General features: G+C 38.4%; 1 protein-coding gene across 1 annotated transcript in view; it reads left to right on the forward strand.

Moving 5' to 3' along the window:
- The window catches only part of LOC127789881 (uncharacterized), a 65,841-nt gene that overhangs the window by 3,068 nt on the left and 50,507 nt on the right, over positions 1-12,266 (forward strand). The gene's annotated exons all lie outside the window — the stretch shown is intronic.

Consider the following 12,266-nt stretch of genomic DNA (forward strand, 5'->3'; position numbering starts at 1 on the left):
TTGGAAGCTGTATCCTTGCAAAGTCTCTTCGAGGGAGATCTTCCTCTCTCGGAGAGGATTCCTTGTCTTGGCAAGAAGATTGGCTCTTGGTGGTTTCTCTCGAGAAGTAAGGTCGTCTCTGGGCGACGATGGCTTCTTTCAATAACTTCTTTTCTTGGTGAGGCAAGACCCCCTTTCGGTGACCGTGGTAGATCTCTCCGCAATCCATGGCATCTCTCTCGGCAAGTTAAGTCTCTCCTTGGCCATGATCTCTCGGGAAGCTCCTCACCATTGCAGCTCTCTCCCTCGGCCGCTTTCTCTCGAAAAGGTCCCTAGTCTCCCCGAAAATTACCTCCGCAAGGCATCTCGGCATCCCCCTCGGTAAGCTGTTCTCAAAGAGGTCTCTTCGGAAGACCTCTCGCCAAGAGCTCTCTGTTTCTCCTCTTGAAAAGGTTTCTCTAAGAGACCTTTCGCTGAGAGGTCCTTCTCGAAAAGGCCTTGGGCCTGCCTCTCAGGAAGAGGCCTTCCCGAAAGAGATCTCTCTCTCTGTTTCTCTTTGTCTCCCTTTCTCTGTGTATAAATATATATATATATATATGTGCGTGTGTGTGCGCGCGCGCGCTGGGCATACGGTTTTGGCTAGGGGCATGGTTTAATGGGTCATAATATATAATGTATATATATATGAAGTAAATATTCGGGAAATTCTATTAGCAGCCGGACAAATTACTCTTCATAGCCCACTCCACGCAAAATTATGCATTAATTTTCAAATTCCCATTTTAACCCCAGCCCACTACCTCCTCCGACCATCGCCTCACCTCTCTCTTTTTCTCTCGCACCATATACACATATACACACAAACACATACACCATATATATATATATATACACACTCACACACACACACACACACATATATATATACACACACACGATTTCATGGCTGTGGCCATGGCAGCCGCAGCCATGGAACCTGACCCATCTCGCGGAGAGAGAGAGAGAGTGTGTGTGGGGGGGGGGGTCGGCCAAAAAGAGAGAGGTGAGGCAGTGGTCGGAGGAGGTAGTGGGATGGGGTTAAAATGGGAATTTGAAAATTAATGCATAATTTTGCATGGAGTGGGCTATAAGAGTAATTTGTCGGGCTGCCAATAGAATTTCCCTAGATATTCGTATAATGGGCCTATGAGCCCTTTTGTCATCAAGTACCCAAGTGGGGCCCACTTAAGGTCAATCCCTATAAGTATACAAGACTACAAGTCCTCATTATGCACTTACGTAATTTCCAGCCAAGTAAATGAGCCTGTGGTTTGTGATATGATGTAATGGCATGCCATGCTATTATAGTGTACCCTCAGGTCTCTATATCATATTATGTTCCGCAACATAGTATATATACATCGTTATAAGGGGTAATGTAATATGTTTATGTCCATGGAGTGTGATGTGTCCTCTAAAGGAACAATGATTAAGTAATCATCACCTCGAGGCATCTTCCTCTAAGCCTGGAGCTGCTCCCAGGCATGTCCCTTAGGGGCCGAAACCCTGCTTCAGCAGCTCACTGCGAGGCCCACCTTTTCTCCGAAGGTCTCCTAGGTTAACCGGCCCTCTCGGGGGGGGGGGGGGATTCTTCTTAAGATTGTCCGAGTGCTACTAATGTGCAGGTACATCCCTAGTTCCCCGTAACAGTACCGTGATCAACCCTCTTTAACTGGGTAAGGTACGGTTACCTTATATTCAATGATAGCATGCCTTACTTGTATATTGCACTACTTTTCTATTTGTACTGACTTAAGCATTGGAGGGCATACGCGGGTGAGGAATCCTCGTGTGCCTTCTAACCTATTCTTGTGAGCGTAGTTATGCCCCGAGTGCCTGGGAGACCGCTGTCTAATGAAGAAACCCACTACTAAAAGTGCCCTCAGAAGTCCACCTTCGACCCCGGCCAGTACATTGAGGATCGAAGCTGCTCAACACACATCTCTACCAATAGACTCCAGCTAGCTGTCTACCTCGCTCTGCCTTGTCTCTAGTATTCCCTTACTACAAATTCTATTGTCGCAGTTTTTGGGCTACAACACTTACCAATTATTGTTTTTTTTTTTTTTTTTGTACATCTTAGTATCACCTAAAGGAGAACTTTGATGTACTTTATGTTTATTTATGTTACAAGTCTAAATTTGAATTTATGTGAAAATTTTATGACTCAAAGCATTAATATATCAATACTTTAATTTTATTTATAGTATTTGTACCTGTTTCACTCCATTCACATGCTTTATTTGTTCCTTTTTTTAATGGATTGATTTTTTTTTTTATTGGAGTGAACAAGTTCAATTTCACTTAAATGTTCTAAATCTTGATTTGGTACTCCGAGTTGAGAAACCCATTACTATTATTGCTAAAAGTAATGATGATGAAAAGGATTTCCATAAAGTTTTGAAAAGATCAAACAGATTAAGTTTAATGTTTATGTGAATGACAATTGTAAACAATTTAAAGACAACTCTTCTTAAAACTGATGATGCTAGGGAATTTAAAAAAAATTGTGGAAAAGCATTCTCAAATTGTTGATAAGTCACTTGTTGGTACATTAATGAGCATTTTGACCACCATGAAATATGATAGTTCACACACCATGCATGAGCACGTTCTTGAAATGAAGACCTTAGCAACAAAATTAAAGACTTTGAGAATGAATGTAAATGAGTACTTCTTAATACAGTTCATACTTAATTCCTTACCTCCTAAACAATATGGGTCATTTCAAATTAATTAAAACACTATAAAGGACAGGTGGAATGTAAATGAATTGACCAGTATGCTTGTTCAAGAGGAGACAAGGTTAAAGAATCAAAGAGTTCATTCTATTCATCTTCTAAGTTATCAAGAAGCTAAAAAGAATTCTAAAAAGGCATGTGGAAAGAGCAAGAAGAAAGGTTTACACAACTTGAATGAATTTTCTAAGGGTGCTCACAAGAAGGAACATGGGACCATTAAGTGTCACTTATGTAATAAAGTTGGACACTACAAGAAAGATTATTTGAAATGTAAAGCTTTGTTTGAAAAGAAAGATAAGGCTTGTGCTTTAGTATGTTTTAAATCAAACTATATTGAAATTCTTCATAATATGTGGTGAATTGATTTTGGTTCCACTACTCATATTTCTAATACGATGTAATGATTCCTTACAATCCAAACCATAAAACCAAAAGAAAGTTTTGATTCAAAACATACTAAAGCATAATGCTTACCTTTCTTTTCAAACCAAGCTTTACGTTTCAGACAATCTTTCTTGTAGTGTCCAACTTTATTACAAAAATGACACTTAATAGTCTCATGTTCATTCTTGTGAGCACCCTTAGAAAATTCATTCAGGTTGTGTAAACCTTTCTTCTTGCTCTTTTCACATGCCTTTTTAGAATTCTTTTTAGCTTCTTAATGACTTAGAAGATGAACAGAATGAACTATTTGATTCTTTAACCTCGTCTCCTCTTAAACAAGCATACTTGTCAATTCATTTACATTCCACTTGTCTTTTATAGTGTTTTAATTCATTTGAAATGACCCGTATTGTTTAGGAGGTAAGGAATTAAGTATGAACTGTACTCAGAAGTACTCATTCACATTCATTCCCAAAGTCTTTAATTTTGTTGCTAAGATCGTCATTTCAAGAACATGCTCATGCATGGTATGTGAACTATCATATTTCATGGTGGTCAAAGTACCCATTAATCTACCAACAAGTGACTTATCAGCAATTTGAGAATGCTTTTCCACAATTTTTTTTTTAAATTCCTTAGCATCATCGGTTTTAAGAAGAGTTGTCTTTAAATTGTTTACAACTATCATTCACATAAACATTAAACTTAGTCTGCTTGATCTTTTCCATGCTTTATGGAAAACCTTTTCATCATTGTTACTTCGAGCAGTAATAGTAGTGGGTTTCTCAACTCGGAGTGCCAAATCAAGATTTAGAACATTTAAGTGAAACTAAACTTGTTTACTCCAATCAGAGAAATTCAATCTATTAAATAAAGGAACAGATAAAGCATGTGAATAGAGTGAAACAGGTATAGATACTATAAATAAAATTAAAAAACTCATATATTAATGCTTTGAGTTATAAAATTTTCACATAAATTTAGTTTCAAACATACAACATAAATAAATATAAAGTACATCAAAGTTCTCCTTTAGGTGATACTAAGATATACAAAAAAAAAAAAAAAAAGATTCTAAAAAGGTGGTTAGAGAGAGAAGCTCTCAAGCAAGGTGAGTCACTTGACTTGGTGACCTTCATGTTGCTGCCTCATTGAATCTGTGAGTTCTTCTATTGCTTTTTGGGAGTTTTTCTGCTTGTGAGAAAGTTTATCGGGTATGGCTAAGTGTGATTATTCAAAGAGGATTCATCCATTCTCTAGGTCTCACTATTCCGGATTCAAAATTTGAATCTTGGAAGTTTCCCGCTTCAAGAAAAATTTAGATTTTTTTGTAAAGGTTCCTGATTCTTATAATCCGTCAGAGGTTAGGTCATTAATTCTAGGTGTTTGGGGTATTTTTAGTGGGGCTTCAATTGTCGGTTGTGGGTCTCCAGTTGTGGGTCCTTCGATTTGAGATGGGTTAATGCTTGTGTATTGTTAAGCATTTAACCTACATAGCTAAGAAGAAGCAGAAAACAATTATAAATGAAGGCCCCACTAAAGATGTTGTTATGATGGCATCCCACCAAGACTCGATTTTGGAAAATGCAAACCCTATGAATGTCTCATAGATGCTGGGTGAAAGAGACACGATGGTGGAAAGTTCCTTTGAGAGCACCAAGGATGATGTTCCAGCCCCATGGGTTCGCCTGTTCAAAGATAATAGATCCCAGAATAAAGGACTTAAACTCCAAACTCTGGTGAATCTTTTGGATGAGCTTGAAATAAGCAATTAGGATCTAGACATTGTTGAAGAAGCCTAGGGATTTTGCTTAGGTAGCGTTTGTTAAAATGAGCAAGATAAGGGAATATCAAGATAAGTCCGGAATGGTTTTCGGACCAAGATATGGAATTTTCAAGATAAAGTTGGGAAATATTTCTAGATTTTTATCAAACTGTTTGTTAAATTTTTTGGAATGCATTAGAGGACACAAACGCCATTTTTTCTTATATGTAGGGACCAAGATATGATTTTCTTGAGGGAGAGATGAGATATGCATATCTTGAAAAATCAAGATAAGAGATCCTTAATGATTTTTCCAATATTGATCATATAAGCTTAACAAATATGTTGGAAAGGATAGAAGTCCAAGATACATCTCATATCTTGGCTATATCTTGATTAACAAACGCTCCCTTAGTGGGTTATTTCACTAGCATATTTTTAGGTAAGTTAGCTCTCCTGAAATTATGTGAATCTTGGAATGTTCAATACAAATATCTTGCTCATTCAAGTGGATGGTTGATATTTAAATTTGAGAATGAATTGGATAGAAATATAGTTTTGTCAGGTCCCTATTTTGTTTATGGGAGACCACTGATGCTGAAGATTATGCCTTCTTACTTTGAATTTAATGATAAAAATGCTAGTCTACTACTAGTATGGGTGACACTCCCTAGTCTTCCTCTTGATTGCTGGAATTTGACTGTTCTAAGCAAAATTGGTTCCAAAATTGGTAAGCCCTTGACCACGGACCAACTTATGGCTTTAAAGGAAAAAGTGTCCTATGCTAGAATCATGGTTGAGATTGATGCATCACAGAAGCTAGTGAGGTCAGTTCGAATGAAGTTCCCATCAGGGAAAATTAAAGAATAATTAATTGTCTATGAGTATGAACCTAAGTATTGTTCAGTGTGCAAGGTTCTTAGGAATTTGTCGGAAGGATGTAAGGCATCTATGGAAGCCTCGTCTATGAAGGAGAAAGAAGGCCAAGGGGATGCCCTACTAGGCCAGCCCAACGATGGCCACAAAGATGTTTAAGAAGTTGGCCCACCAGGTTAGCTTAATGATCTTCATGAAGATGGCCAGGATGTTGGCCCATTAGGCCAGGGTAATGAGGCTCATAAAGATGGCCAGGATGTTGTCTCAATAGATCAATCTAATAAAGGATAAGAAGGAATTCAAGGTGCTGGCTCATCTAGTCCATCTAAAAAAGCCCACACGGAGATTATTCAGGAAGCTGTCTATAGTGAGGCCCTATCCCTCATTTGACAAGCTTAGGTGGATTTAGGAGTCCAGGGTGCGCAGGAAAAGGGCCCATTCCAGGTTTTTAATAGGAAGAAAAATAAGGCTATTATTCCAACAGATGCTAATCTGGAAAGCCTTGATGAGGGTGTTGGCAACAAAATTATGAACAGGAATGAAGGCAAAGGGCGTAAGGTCAAAGGAATCCTTACAGAAAAGTTGACTCCAAAACCAAAAAAAAAATATTAAGAAGGGCTTTGCCCTTCATATATCATCATGATAGTAGCTAGCTGGAACATTAAGGGTTTTACAAAGCCCCTAAAACATAATGGGGTCATGAACCTCATTAAGAAGCAGTCCATAGATGTTATGGGTCTCTTGGAAACAAAAATCAATCGTGATAAGCTTCAATGGATTTTGATCAGGAAATTTCAAGGTTGGGCCGCAGTGAATAATTTTGATATGCATGCTGCAGGTAGAATCCTGGTTTTATGGAATCCAGATAAGGTTTCTATTGAGCCGATTGATATCAACCCCCAAGCCATACATTGCAAAGAAACTTGCAAGGTGACTTAGTCTTCAGTTTGCATAAGTTTTATTTATGGGTTCCATTCTATTGTGAGTAGAAGGCCCATTTGGAACAATATTATTGATATGGGTTTGCACTGTCATGATCCGTGGCTATTGTTGGGAGACTTCAACAATGTACTAAGAGATGGGGAGAGAATAAATGGATATGAAATTTCCCCATATGAAATTAGGGACTTCTTTGAATGTTGTCATTCTATGGGGTTGTTAGATATTCAGTCCATCGATTGCTACTTCACGTGGACGAACAATAAGGTTTGGAGTAAGATAGATAGAGCTATGGTGAATAATTCGTGGCAACTTGTTGGCCTTCATGCTCATGCCAATTTCTTACCCCCTAGTTGTCTATCTAACCACTCAACCTTAATTGTATTGTTGTTTGATGAAGTCCTTTCCAAAAGAAAGCCTTTCCAATTCCATAATATGTGGGTGGTTCATCCTGAGTTCTAGGGGACTGTGCATTCAAATTGGAAGATGAGAATTAGAGACTCTAAACAGTTCACTTTATGCAAAAAATTACACAGTCTAAAGGGGTATCTTAAGGAGTTAAATAGGAGTCACTTCTCGAATATCTTTGAAAGGGCCAAAACAGCAGCTCTCGCCCTTAATCTGGCCTATAAGGAGTTACATGACCAGCCGAGGAATGTTGCCTTGCAATCCAAAGTCACTGAGCGAAGGAAGAAAGCTAGGAATCTAGCTGAGGCAAAAAAGCATTTCTTCTCCCAGAAGGTTAAATGCTCCTACCTTCTTAATAGTGACAGGTGCACAATTTTTTTTCACGCTATGGTTAAAAGGAATGATAAAAGGAACTTCATTCCAACAGTCTTCAAGGAAGATGGGCTCCCCACATCCTCCATGCAGCAGGTTGAAGAGGAATTTATCAATTATTATCAAGGGTTGTTGGGTATAGAGGGCATTTGCAAGTAAATTGATGCTTCTGTGTTTGATGTTGGGCCAAAAGTCTCTAATGATCAAGCTCAGAACCTTACCAGGCTTATTTCTGGACAGGAAATTAAAGATGCCTTATTTAGCATAGGGTAGGACAAGTCCCTAGGCCTAAACGGATACTCATCCTTCTTTTTCAAGAATCCCTGGCATATAGTGGGAGATCAATTTTGCGAGGCGATTGAAGAATTTTTCAGCTCCTGCTCTCTTCTGAAACAAGTGAATCATATTGCTGTTACCTTAATCCCCAAATCCTCTCATGCATCTATGGTGCATGACTATAGACCAATTAACTTCCCCATTACTAATATCAACTGGGTAATGGAGTGTGTCACCACTACTTCCTTTTCTCTTTTAATTAATGGCAGCTTATGTGAGTTCTTTAAAGGGAAGAAAGGTTTAAGGCAAGGGGATCCCTTGTCCCCATTCCTATTTGTTCTGTGTCTGGAATACTTCTCCAGATCGTTGAAGATTGTGACTGACAACTCTGATTTTAACTTTGATCCTTGTTGCGGCAGCCTTCGCATTACCCACCTTGCCTTTGCAGATGATCATATGTTGCTGGCTAGAGGGGACATTCCATCAGTTGAAATATTTTTAGACTGCCTCTCTAATTTTGGAGCCAAATCTAGGCTTTATGTGAATGATCTCAAGTCTAATATGTATAATGTTGGTATTGATGATCATGACATTGAAGCCATCCAAAATTTATCCAAGTTCTCGAAGGGTCAAATGCCGTTTTGGTATCTTGGCATTCCAATTACGACTGCCAAGCTTAAAGTTAATTATTACGTGCCTGTTATAGATATAATTGTTGGTCATATTAAAGCTTGGAAGTGTGTATCTCTATCCTATGCAGGTTGATAAGAGCTTGCCTCTTCTAGCTGCTATCATAGACAAGATTACTTGGTTATGTAGGCAATTTCTCTGGAATTCTCCTCACTCTCTTGCTTCTTGGAAGGATGTCTGTCTTCCGAAGAAAGAAGGAGGCTTGGACTTTAAAGATTTGAGATGCTGGAACTTGGCTCTATTGGCCAAGGTTTTATGGAACTTCCATAGTAAAAAAGACACTCTCTGGGTTAGATGGGTAAACCATGTTTACCTTGGGCAATCTACAATTTGGGAGAGATCATGCAAAAAGGATGATTCTCCTCTAATGAAAAAAATATTTGCAATCAGAGATTCCTTGTACTGTTCAAAGGGGTCGGTGGTAGCAACTATTCAGTTAATTGAGAGCTGGAATCAAAGAGGCTCTATCAAAATGTCATTTGTTTATAATCACTTTCACCCAAAGGGTTCCAATAAAATTTAGGTTGGAGATGTTTGGAATTCAGCAATGCCCCCTAAACAAGCATTTATCTTAGTACTAACTCCAGATTGCTTATGAAGGACAACTTGCATTTTCTGGACATAGAGAGAAGTTGCAGGCTTTGTGGTTCATGCGATGAATCCCACCAACATCTATTTTTCCAATGTTCAGTGATTTCAGGGATTTGGGGGAAGATTAAAGCTTGGATTGGCATTCGTCGATCTATGTCATCCATTTCTAACGCTTTAAAATAGATCAAAAAAGAGAGTTGATGATCTTCTTGGAAACCTAAGGCCAAGAGAATAGCTCTAACCAGCACAGTCTACTACTTATGGATAGTCCACAATAAGCACATTTTTGAAGGTCAAAAACCATCTATGGACAACATCGTTTGTAGGGTTAAAACACAAGTACATAAGACCATTTTTTTCTTTGTATCCTTATGTTTTATCTCATTTTGAATCCCTTACTATGGGTCATTAGCCTTAGTCCTTTCATTTGTTCCTCCTGGGTATGCCTAGTGCATATGTGTAGTCCATTTTGTTTAATGAATACAATTATTTACTCATAAAAATAAAGATATACAAATATATAAACAATCATTGATAATCATATATGCACTAATTAGGTTTATTTTTTTATCTTTGGATATACAAAGTAAATAAGACTAAACATAATCTTAATATCATTGTTAAATATAAAGGTTTGTGGGTAATTGAAAATAATTTATAATTTGAAATTTATTTATTTTGAAATTTAACCATTTTGATGACTAACAAATTATTCCTAATATAAATTTTAAATTATAAATATTTCTCATAATTCACATTTACACCTTTTTATAGTGACCGACTGGATCAATACCCAAAGATAGTAGATCGGGTTCACCAACTTGACCCATCAGTTGAAATCGAGTTAGAGACTTACCCATGTTGGAGACCTATCTCCTTTGAAACTAGCCTTGGGCTTCTCCACCTAATCGTCATCGTCGCCGTCAATTCTCTATAACCTCATCATTGGCAACCTTTCGGTGTTAACTACATGCACGATAGGAAGCTTTTTCCTCCACCAACCGCCGACAACTAACCTAGAGTTAGCAAATGGGCCAAGTGCCCAATGAGCCCGCCCGCCTCCCAACCCAGCTCGGTACTATAGAAAATGGGCCGTGTGGGGCCAGTGCTTTGTGGCCCACAGCCTGGCCCATCAAAATGGATTGGTTCAACCTGACCCACCAAAAATGGGGGTGGTGACCTAGCTATCATATATGTTTAATCTTTCTCTTTTCTCCATTCCCTTCCAACTTCTCGAAATGGTGCCTCCTATTTATAGGCCTTGAAACTTGGCCATCAAGTATGCTATATTATATTATAATATTTATTAATCATTTCAAATCTTCTAAGATATTCTAATCATTTTAAGTTTTTCACAAATCTTTCATAATCTTTTATAATAATTGCAAATCTTCTAAAATCTTCTCCAATCATTCCAAATCCTTTAAGATTTTTTACTACACCCCTCATCATTAACTTAATAATCATCAAGATATTTAAAATTCAAAATTAATAACTCAAGGTGACTCGATAAGTACGTTTTTGCCCTAGTGTCCTCACAAGACTATCATTTCATCTTAAAACCACTTCAGGGTTAATCCTTACATAAAACCAGAGCCCCCTTAGGATTCCATTGTTTTCTCAAAAGTCCCTTTTAACCATCTTCCGATCATTCAATTTTTCAAGCGATATTTTAGTTGTACCAAAAACTGTATTTGTTTTTATTTCTTTTAGCTTCATAAATCTTGTCTTGAGATGCTCATTAATGTCATACCATTTTCTTTAGACATCTAAGTTCCTAGGTGCTCCCGTCGTTGATTCGGCGATTTATTTTACTATCAAGCTAATTTTTTGGTATTTTGAACTTATTTAAATTATGTAGCAACCTTATAAAAACATGGAGTATTACATCCGTCTTCTATCGCTTTTGGTTTAATGTTTTGTTGCTATTTTAATTATGCTCTTTGCAAAGCATTAAATAAGGTGACATGGGCGGGAGATAAAAGGAAGATAATGAAAGAATTGTTCTTTCACCCAAGCAATCGCCCACTTCTTCTTCTCCTTTCTCTCGTGATGCTTCTTCTTCTTCTTACTCTAGAAGCCATCCACCAACTTCTCTCTGCTCTCTTGTTCTTCTTGTTGATCCTTACTCATCAGACGACCAATTTCCATCCAAAAAAACAAACACGCAACCTTGGTTCACCTTCATTGAGATGGACTAGCACACGTCCATCAAATGGTTCTAGTGTGGCTTAGGTGTGGACTGACTTAGTCCCTTACATTTGTGAGGAGAGACTGGTCATCTGAGTAAGCAGGTTTCAAGAACTGTCTGAGGCTATATGTGGGAGCTTCAAGGGAGGACGAGAGCTACAGGCTAAAGGTGCGTTAGACAACCATGAACCAATAGTTTCTTCATCCTTTGAGGTATACGATACCTAACCACCTATGGTCGGATGTTTCTGATGTGCATAGGGTTGTTATATATCGAGTCTTGCAGGAATTTTTTTTATGCTTCTACTACTTATATGTTGTGTTTTTGAAAATGTTTTGAAAATCGGTCTCATTCCTTGCATGATCCACCTAGTGTTGGCGTATTCTATCATTGACATGGCTAACTTTGTCTCAACTTGACCAATGGCAACATCACTCTTAAGGATAAGAACGTTCCTAAAGAAGAAAATGTAATATCCCATATCGAGCGATAGGAAGGACCATAACAACTTACCCGATAGGCCTACATGAACTTCCTAGGGGGTCACCCATCCTTGAACTTCCCCAGCTTAAGCATGCTTAACCCGAGAGTTCCTTGCCTACATTCAGCCCAAAAGGTATCCAGCTGGTGTTGTTTCATTTCTTACTTATTCTCGATATATACTACCATTCTCTGGGCTCTTGGGGTATTACATTCTCCCCCTTGAGCACATGACATCCTCGTCATGTAACCTTACAACTGGTCTCAGATCTTCTCCCCTGTGGAGACTACCATCCTAGAAGACTGTCAGGAGTCTCTCATTGTACAGGTCCTAGAGCCCCAGCGCCACTCCCCGCCATCATCAGACCGCCTTCACCAAGGGTTGGCTCTGATACCACCTGTAACACCCTACCTTGTTGGGCGTTCCACTATAAGGGATTACCAGGATTTCTTTTCCATACACCACTCGACACACGCGGTGTTTCAAAGAACAATCTTCACATGCTCACAAAACCCCAAAAAAACTCCAGTCATG

Source organism: Diospyros lotus, chromosome 14 (genome assembly GCF_014633365.1).
Source record: "Diospyros lotus cultivar Yz01 chromosome 14, ASM1463336v1, whole genome shotgun sequence".
NCBI lineage: Eukaryota > Viridiplantae > Streptophyta > Magnoliopsida > Ericales > Ebenaceae > Diospyros > Diospyros lotus.